At 36.4% G+C, this 9,258-nt stretch overlaps 1 protein-coding gene across 1 annotated transcript in view; it reads right to left on the bottom strand.

Annotated features, from left to right (window-relative positions):
* The window catches only part of LOC148871365 (uncharacterized), a 31,632-nt gene extending 24,107 nt beyond the window's left edge, over positions 1–7,525 (bottom strand). Inside the window, exon 1 of the mRNA XM_088969050.1 lies at positions 7,236–7,525. The gene's annotated coding sequence lies outside the window, so the exon portion shown is untranslated. The remainder of the gene's footprint in view (positions 1–7,235) is intronic.
* Positions 7,526–9,258: the final 1,733 nt, after the last annotated feature.

A 9,258-nucleotide genomic window follows, 5' to 3' on the forward strand; every position in this document is an offset into this window, starting at 1 on the left:
AGTTTGGTAAAAGCATCAATATAAAATGCTCTGTCTATTCTACAGGGAAGCAAAACAGTTAAAATTTTTGGAGCTCCATTCTGTTTGCTGTCTGCTGGGAAGTATGGAAAGAAAGGAATAGAAGGACCTTTGAAGGAAAAGCATGCAATGAAATGAAGACGTGCTCAATGATTGGATAAAAAATTATGGATTGGATGCTTATCTTATCAGATTTCAGAGATGTTTCAAGAAATTTTCTTGAAGAAAAGTTTTGGGAAACACTTGAATTTCAAGGGTCTAACAGATAAGTTTGTACTGATGTAAAAGTTTGAAAAAGTTGGATTTAGCTTGTTTTCTTCTCTTTCTTTTGGGTAATTTCTCATCACCTTTTGTACTCTTGATTAGGGGTGGATTGGAGCCAAGCTGAGTCAAATATCTGGTTATTCAAGCTTGGTTCACAAAAAAAAAAAAAAAAAAAGAGGCTCAAGCTCAATACGAGCTAGGGACTTGATCTCAAATTCAGATCAACTCAAAAGCTCATACTTTTGAGCTTGGCTCGGCTCGAGCTCGACTGTGACACAAGCTTCTTATAAAAAAATTATTTTTTATTTTACATACAAAAAATTATGAATTATAAAAATTATTTATTATCACACATATAAAAAATAAAAATATTATATATATAAGCTCGATTAGGCTCACGAATCTCACGAGCCAAACTTCATTAGGCTAGAGCGATTAGCAATGAGTCTATATATTGGGCTTGAACTTGACTTGAAGCTTAGTTTAGACTGGGCAGAATTGAGCTTTTCACGAGCTGAGCTCGAATAGCTCATGAAAAGTTTGATTCTTGTCCACCCCAACTCTTGATGCATTCCTTTTATCTTCTCAATGAATTTTCTGTTTCATTTACTACCAAAAAATTCAACATAAAATGCCCTACCATCAAATAAATTAACAACATTTCAGGAATTTTAAGGTGAAAATATTGCAAGACATGTCAATTTTAAACCATGTTCATATTAAGCAATGAATTAAGATTTAGACTTGAAGGACTTAGCTCTTTTATGGCCTCATGGTGATTCTTAAAACTTTAAAGAGTGGGATGGATATGATCAGCTCTTGTTTATTCAAATCTTGAATTGGATTTTAAGGAAAGACCTTTAAAATTCTGATTTTACATATACTATGTGCCAACTGCCGGTCCACTTTCCTTCATTTATTTTAATTTCTCCTAAACATAGTTGTAAAAGTGGAAAGGAAATACAAGATATTGTCAGGACAAAAATGACAAAATCTTCATACAAGGTAGGAGAAGATGCCCCCACTTTATATGAGAGAGAATCAAGGTGTAGAAGGAATGTGGTGCAAATCTTGCATCAGTTTTTTAGATGCAAAATTTGCACTTCCAATGAATGCAAATGAGACAAAATGTAAACTTGCATCAGGTAAGAGTGCAAATCATAGAGTTCATAGTTACAGACAAACGAAGTGCAAAATTTTACTCTGATTCAAACTTTGCAATTGCAAACAAACAGAACCCAAAAAACGGATGAAGAAAAGTCTTCAAGAAAGCACTTTTATCAGAAGAAAGTGGGCAAGGGATGGTGCCAATAGGCTCAGTTGGTAAGGTCTCTAGTTGGTTGTAGAAGACTCAGACACTTGGAATCAAATCCGGCTGGGGGGCGGGGGTGGGGGGGGTTATGGGTAGGGGACGGATTATACCACATTGTGTAGTTCCATGAAGCAAAAGAATCAGAGAGAGAGTAGGTAAGGAAAGAAAAATGCTACAGAGCTTGAGGATAATAGTAAGACCATGATTAGTAGTCTTTAACCTTCAGATGTCATGTCTTACATTAGTACTCTCAACCTTACTCCTCTTCATCACAAACCACTATACTATTCTAGACATTAATTCTGGATGTTGTAACTAGAGCCCCTCACAGAATCTCAATCATCAATTTATAACCAATAGTAATTTGGAAACCATCAATTTTTCAATAGCCTGATCAACTCTACGAGTCAAGGGAGGATCAATCATTTCATTCTCATTCCAGTGTTCTTATCCCTCCTCCTTTACCTCCTCGTCCTCTTTTTAATCCCAAGTTGTACCAACAACAAAGAACCAGAAATGACCAGATTGTTTATCCTACTACACATGAGCCTCCTACACTTCCAATCACAAAAGAGACAATAGGTACTGATACAGCTCCTTTGGAGTCATCCTTCCCAGACCTTGATATCCCCATTGCTATTAGGAAAGGAAAAAGGAAGTGTATTGCACATTGCATTTCCAAACACATTTCTTATAGTTTGCTCTTTCCTTCATATTACATTTCTTCTGTTGCTTCTAACTCAATTCCCAGGTCTGCGTCAGAAGCTCTTACTATTCTAGAATGGAGGGATGCTATGAGAACAGAAATTGATGTCCTGCACAAGAATGACACTTGGGAAGTGGTTGATTTGCCTGAAAGGAATGATCCAATGGGTTGTAAGTGGGTCTTTACTATCAAATATCATGTTGATGGCACCATTGAAAGGTACAAAGCTAGGTTGGTTGCAAAAGGTTATACACAGACATATGGGATTGATTATCTTGAGACCTTTGCTCCTGTTGCCAAGATGACTTCTGTGAGAGTTCTGCTATCTCTTGTTGCACACTCAAACTGGCCACTTTATCAGTTGAATGTAAAGAATGCATTTCTGAATGGAAAGTTACATTAGAAGGTTTATATGTCTCTTCCTCCAAGGAAGTATGAAACGGATTTGAAAGGGAAAGTCTGTAGGCTGAAAAAATCTCTTTATGGACTTAAATAGTCCCCTAGAACATGGTTTGAAAGGTTTAGGGCTGCCCTTATTAACTTTCGCTATGTACAGACACAGTCTGATCATACCCTCTTTGTGAAGAGGAGAGGATCCTTGGTCGTTTACCTGATTGTGTATGTTGATGATATTGTTGTGACTGGTAATGATGTATTAGGGAATAATGATCTCAAATATTTCCTTCGTACAGAGTTTGAGATCAAATATTTGGGGGAATTGAGATACTTTCTTGGCATAGAAGTTGCTAGATCCAAGGATGGGATACTTATCTCTTAGAGAAAGTATGTATTTGATTTGTTCTCTGAAACAAGGAAGATGGGTGCTAAACCAGTTGCTATTCCTATTGATATGAGTCATAAACTCTCCGCTTCAGATGGAATATTGTTGAAAGATAAGGGAGTCTTCCAGAGACTACTTGGAAAACTTCTCTATCTATGCATGACTCGGTCAGACATTGCATATGCTGTCAATTGCATTAGTCAGTTCATACATGCTCCCAGGGATACTCACATGGCAACAGCAGAGCGAGTTCTGTGTTATTTAAAGGGTTCCCCTGGAAAGGGAATTCTATTTGCTAAGCATGGCCATATGAAACTTGAAGCCTACACAGATGTTGATTGGGCAGGAAACATTGATGACAGAAGATCTACCTCTAGGTACTGTAGCTTGGTGGTAGGTAATATCGTCCCTTGGAGAAGCAAGAAACAATCAATTGTTGCCCGATCTTCAGCCAAAGCAGAATACAGAGCCATGGCTCATAGAGTTTCTGAACTACTGTGGCTTAGATCCTTGATGGAGGAACTGGGTATTGAGCATGATAAGCTAATGATATTATACTGTGATAATTAGGCTACCATCAACATTACTCACAATCTAATGCAACATGACAGAACTAAACATATTGAAGTTAACAGACACTTCATTCGAGAAAGAGTGGCTTCTAGAGAAGTGTGTCTACCTTTCATCACTTCTGAATGACAGTTAGCTTATTTCCTCACCAAGGGCATTCCCAAGGCTAAACTTCAGCATGATACTGGCAAGCTTGGCATGATTGACATCTATGCTCAACTTGAGAGGGAGTGTAGAGAAGATGGGCCGAATGGCCCATAGGCTGTTTATCCTTCTTTATTTTCTATGCTATTTGTTGTAATGGGCCTTAATCTGGGCTTTATTCTTTCTTGTGTTATGTTTTCAAATTTTCTGCCAAACTAGGGGCCTCTTTGTAAATTATTAAAGTTTAACTTAATGAAATGGAATTATGGGTGTAAGAGAGAAGCTTATGTTCGAAAATCTCTCTCTTTGAACCCTAGTTGTCGCCACCTTCTTCTTCTTCTCTCTTCTTGAAACCTGATTTCTACTACTTTCTTTTGATTTTCTACAACTTTTTAAACAATCCTTTCTTTTCAAAAGGTTGTTTTTCTTCTAGGTCTAAGTATGATTACAAGAAGTTTAAGCAACACATCCTTGCAACTTGCAAGCCATATATGAACTTGATTGCATGTTGCAGTTGCACAGTTGGAGACTTCAAGTGTTAAACCTCCAACCTTGTCTAAAGCCTCACAAAGTGTTAAGGTATGTATCTGCTACAAATAAGAGTTGTACATCAGGCTATGAAACCCAATCAGGAGTAAACATGTCAGTGTTGTTACCAGATGTACCAACAACTGATTTATTTGCTCCTCAATGGGTATTGTAGCCTATTGTACATGTCTTGTTTGTAGCAGATCCAGAGTCTACCGACACACTCATTGCTTTATTATAAAAGTTCAAATAAACAAATCTAGCTAAAACAGATTCACCAAGAAGGTTTTGTTTTACTAGACATGCCAAAAACCAGATGAGCCACAAACTGAAAGCACAATTGGCTAGTACCCTGTTTATCAATTTTGAGACAAGAATCTAGCTAGTCCATTGGGGGCCATTGCTTTTTGTAATGATAAAATCTCAGGCTGACAAGCTAACAAGCATCAAAATGCAGGTTCAAGTATGAGAGCAGCCAACCATATCCAGTCCATCCCTCCCAAGACCCCAAATAGTTGGGACCAACATTGGTAATAGCCTTTAATCTAGCTAGTTATCATTATGCATCAAGAACACAAGAAAATATATCATTTTTATTTAAAAATGGAACATAATTTAGAATATAACCTCTGTTTGTTTTGTTATTAGATCAACTTGAAAACAGGTGAGCATCAATGTATCAAAAAAAAAAAAAAAAAAAATAACAGCTGAGCATCACAACCTTTTACTTAATTATCATCTAAATCATGATCCAAAGTTCTACTGTCCAGCCTACTTTGTTGGGAAAGCCATGGTTAAGTTTCAATCTAACATGCTGAGGGGCGAGGGCTTTGTGGGCCTGTTTCTAGCTTGTTTAGAGCCCACTTCAGCCGCTGATTAGTTGGTGTTTGGGTGGGTCCTGCATTCAAGACTATTTAGTTTTGAGATTAAATAAACACTATGCCATTAATGGATCTGATCATGATCTGAGTTGCTCTAAAAATATGATCTCATTAGCCAGAAATAAATCCTAATAAGGCTGAATTCAGGATCAACCCCAATTCTATCCCATAAAGATCCAACTCTAAAATATTACTCTACATAGAGAGACATTTAGATATAGTTAACATATACTTGTTGGCTAAGATACTAAACTTTTAACTGAAAAGACCAATAAAAATTTTTGAACATAGAAAGGTTGAGTTAAATCTCTTAAAGGTTCTTTTAGTTGATTTTGTTGAGGATTTATAAAATCTAAATATAATCCAAGTCCAATCCAAACACGATGAATAGGATCCAAACTCAAATCTGGATACTCTACATGCACAATCTACCAAATCCTGATCTAGGTATATGAGGTTCAATCCCAAACCCTTGACAGACCTAGTGACATATATAAGCAAGCATTATGAGTTGAGCCTTAAATACATCCAATTTTTATATATCATATTTGAGGATGAAGGTTGAATTGAAATTATGCTATTAGTTTTATCACAAGTGTAAAATGTTTAGTGAGGAAGGCACTGCAAAGGAGGAACCAAATGCTATTTTATTTTAGATAGTTGCATGGTAAAATGCAAAAGTAATACTGTGCAACAGATTCTAGTTCATTTGTCCAATATGCCTTCAAATGATACAAGTCATGCAACTTGAGAAATGTAGCATGGACACCAAGAACATTTTCTGGACTGTAATCTCATAAACAAAACATTGATATGTTATGCCTCTAAACATCATAATCTATTTTATTTATAAACTTATTTATTGTTTTTTTTCGTGAAAAGTAACATGAACATGAATTCATTGAATACAGGGGAAAAGAGACCTCAATTGGATGTTCACAGTTTATTTATAACCAGAATTTAAACCAACCTATACACATCAAAAATTACCTTCAAATAGAAAGAATACCAACCCCAAAAGGCAGGCACTCACATATCTAAATTCACCCATCAAAGATGTACATTCGATAATCAGTATTTTGCTTTTTTTTATACTTCAAAGAATGATTCTTGCTGAATAACAATTAAGAAAAGAAAAGGGAAAGAAAGTTATATCGATAGGGAGTTGACTCCTCCAAAAGCATTTATTGAAAAAGTTTCAGACAGCACTTCTTTCCCTTCTCTTGAATTGTCCATCCCCTCTTTTTTCTTTTTTCTTTTTTTTTTATCAACGTTCATTCCCTCATAAGTTCTAACCATCTCCAAACATGCTAACAACTCAAAAGCAGCCCCACATCCGCAATCATCAAGGTTCCTACTAATCTTGGAGCTCAACAATGTCATGCACCATAACTTCCAAATAATCTTCTTCTTTTGTAAGAAAATAATCAATTATCCAAAACTCTTTAACGGAAGCAACATTTTGAAGTCCAAGAACCGCACGATATAAGATGAAACTCCATATAATATATCTTTCTAAAACTTACCCACGCTCTTTACCGATCAAAGAATGTACCTGTATTACGGATTCATCTCCCGTTTCAGAATCCCCCTAAAGACGTGTACCATAAGAAATCCCCATATCAAGAAGAGTATCCCACTTCATCCCAGTCTCCCATATTGCACTAATTTCTAACATATTATTCGTTATATCGGTACAAATGTTATCGCAGTGAGCTGTTAGATGAAAGGTGCCCTTTTAGTAGTTTTCTTCTAAGCTATTTTCAAACTTGCAAGGAGAAAATTAAAAGGAATAATGCAGTTCATAGCTACTAGCAAGACAAAACCATTGCAAACCTAAAGGAACTTATCTTCCCATGGGGAAAAAATCAGAATCTATTTCTGGAATTACATTTTGCATTTTTTGCATTATCCTTTATCATCTTCAAAAGAAGCTTTTAAGTCTTATCAGAAAGCATCTATGTGATTCAACAAACCAGATGAATGATAGAACATAAAGAAGAGACAAAAATGCTGGATTTGAAATTGTACCTTGATCTTCAAATTGTTTTCCAAACCATGTAACCTCGATCATCCGCCGGAACCAGAAATTTTCAAGGGCTTGAAATGCCACTAGAACCCAAGCAGAAACGAATCTAACGACGAATAAACAGAAAAGAAAGAACACTGCAATTATGCAAATGGATAAGCTAGGGGAATAAAAAATCCGGAGATTCGAAAAGATTCGAAAAGATTCGCTAAAGTACGGCTACTGGTTCGTAATTGACGCTTGGAAATAGGTGAGGTCTCAGGTTGGTGTATGTGTCGTTAAGTGTGGCCACAAGAAAGAAAAAGACAAAAAGCGATCTTAAGGTTGTCTGATCGTCTACTGTTACTCCAGTTTCGACACTTGTATGCACATCTACCGCACGTTTCTCGTGCGAGTTCGGATCTGGTCCCCATTCCTCACAGCGACTTCATAGCTTATCCTGGCCGCACGTCTGAGACATCTTCCGTACTTATTTTTATTTTTCGGAGATGTTTCCAATGAAAGTGAGGAGCAGCAGATCCAATTCTTCCTTTGTGCGCGTGGTTAACGTGAACGAAAAAGATAAGTGTAAAAGTAGATCCGACAAAGACTCGAACCAACTTTCGGGTTTAACTCATGTTTTTGGTAAAAAAAATCATTGGTTGACCAATTGATCCAAATAGTTGAATCATCGATCATTTGACTTTGACCTATGACTCTTTGAGTCATTCTAAGCCTTCATAACCCAACTCGAAATGATCCAAAAATGCCTTTGAACCAACTTTATCCTAACCCATCCTAATTCGAACCAATTGACAAGTCTAGGTAAAAGACTTATGTGATGTTTGGCATGATGATGATTCTTCTTTATTGATTTTTTTAAATTAGTGTTTTTTTTTTCAAAAATTGGTAAATTTTGTTATTTGGTATCATTTTTCCCATGTAAGCCGATTTTTTTAAATTTGACTTTGAGTTTGTTTGGTATTAATTCTCAAGAGCCGATTATTTTTGTCTTAAGGTTATGGGTTAATTACTTATATATACCCTCTATTTGCAAAACTACTTAAATGTACCATAAACTTTCAAAATCTAATGGAAGGAGTGCTCTAGGAGAGCTTTCAACTATTAAGGAGGTAAAAATAGGTTGGAGGACTAGAAAAGAGAACCAAATCAGGTTTTTCTCGGAGGGATGTCAATGACATCAGGTGATTAGGAAAAAGGAGGAGAAAAGCGAGTTGGGAAAGACTAGGATGGGGATGACTTTAAGACGGAATTGAAGATTTGGCGAATGAAAGGATAGTGTTTTTGGCAAGGTACTTTCAGATAAGAAGCTTAATGTCAAAGGAATGCTGGAGAGAGCAAAAAACCTAATGAAAGTGGAACAGGGATATAGGGTTAAAATGTTGTCGGGGGATTCTTTGGTTACTTTCAAAGATGAAGAATATAAGAGTTCCTAAAGAAGGAATCATGGCTTGTAAGGGAGTATCCGCTACTTTTGAAAGAATGGGAACTAGGAATGGACATCACAACATGGATAACCAACAAAATAAAGTTCCGAATAAGGATATTTGAACCACTGGTGGAATCAATGATGAGAGCCATCAAAGAACACCTGAGCGAACAGGTTGGAAAAGTGATCAAAAGTATTAGTAGACACAGAGTAAAAGACAATACCCACTTTGCAAGATTATTTCTAAGGGTGTGGGTGGAGGTCGATATATTCAAGTTGTTAGTTTGTGTTGTTCGCCAAAGACTTGCAACTAGAGAAAATAGATGGTATCTAATTCAATATGAGAGACTTTCGATGTTCTGTTACAAGTGTGGAAGAATCAACTATCAGCAAGCAAACTGTGAACAATTTTGGGGGACCAATTTGGTAAATCAAGTAATTAGTCTGTTGAATTCCCAAAGAGTAGAAATCAGAGTGACGTTCAAAGGATTTGGCCCTTGGTTTAAAGCAAAGATTGGAGGGAATGATAAAAAGTTCATTAGTAACAAGGAAACAACATCCACATATAGCAGCAGTAGGCTAGAGTTCAATAGCAA

This window comes from Nelumbo lutea, chromosome 2 (genome assembly GCF_056320005.1).
Source record: "Nelumbo lutea isolate HS-2025 chromosome 2, American lotus-T2T, whole genome shotgun sequence".
In the NCBI taxonomy this organism is placed as follows: Eukaryota; Viridiplantae; Streptophyta; class Magnoliopsida; order Proteales; family Nelumbonaceae; genus Nelumbo; species Nelumbo lutea.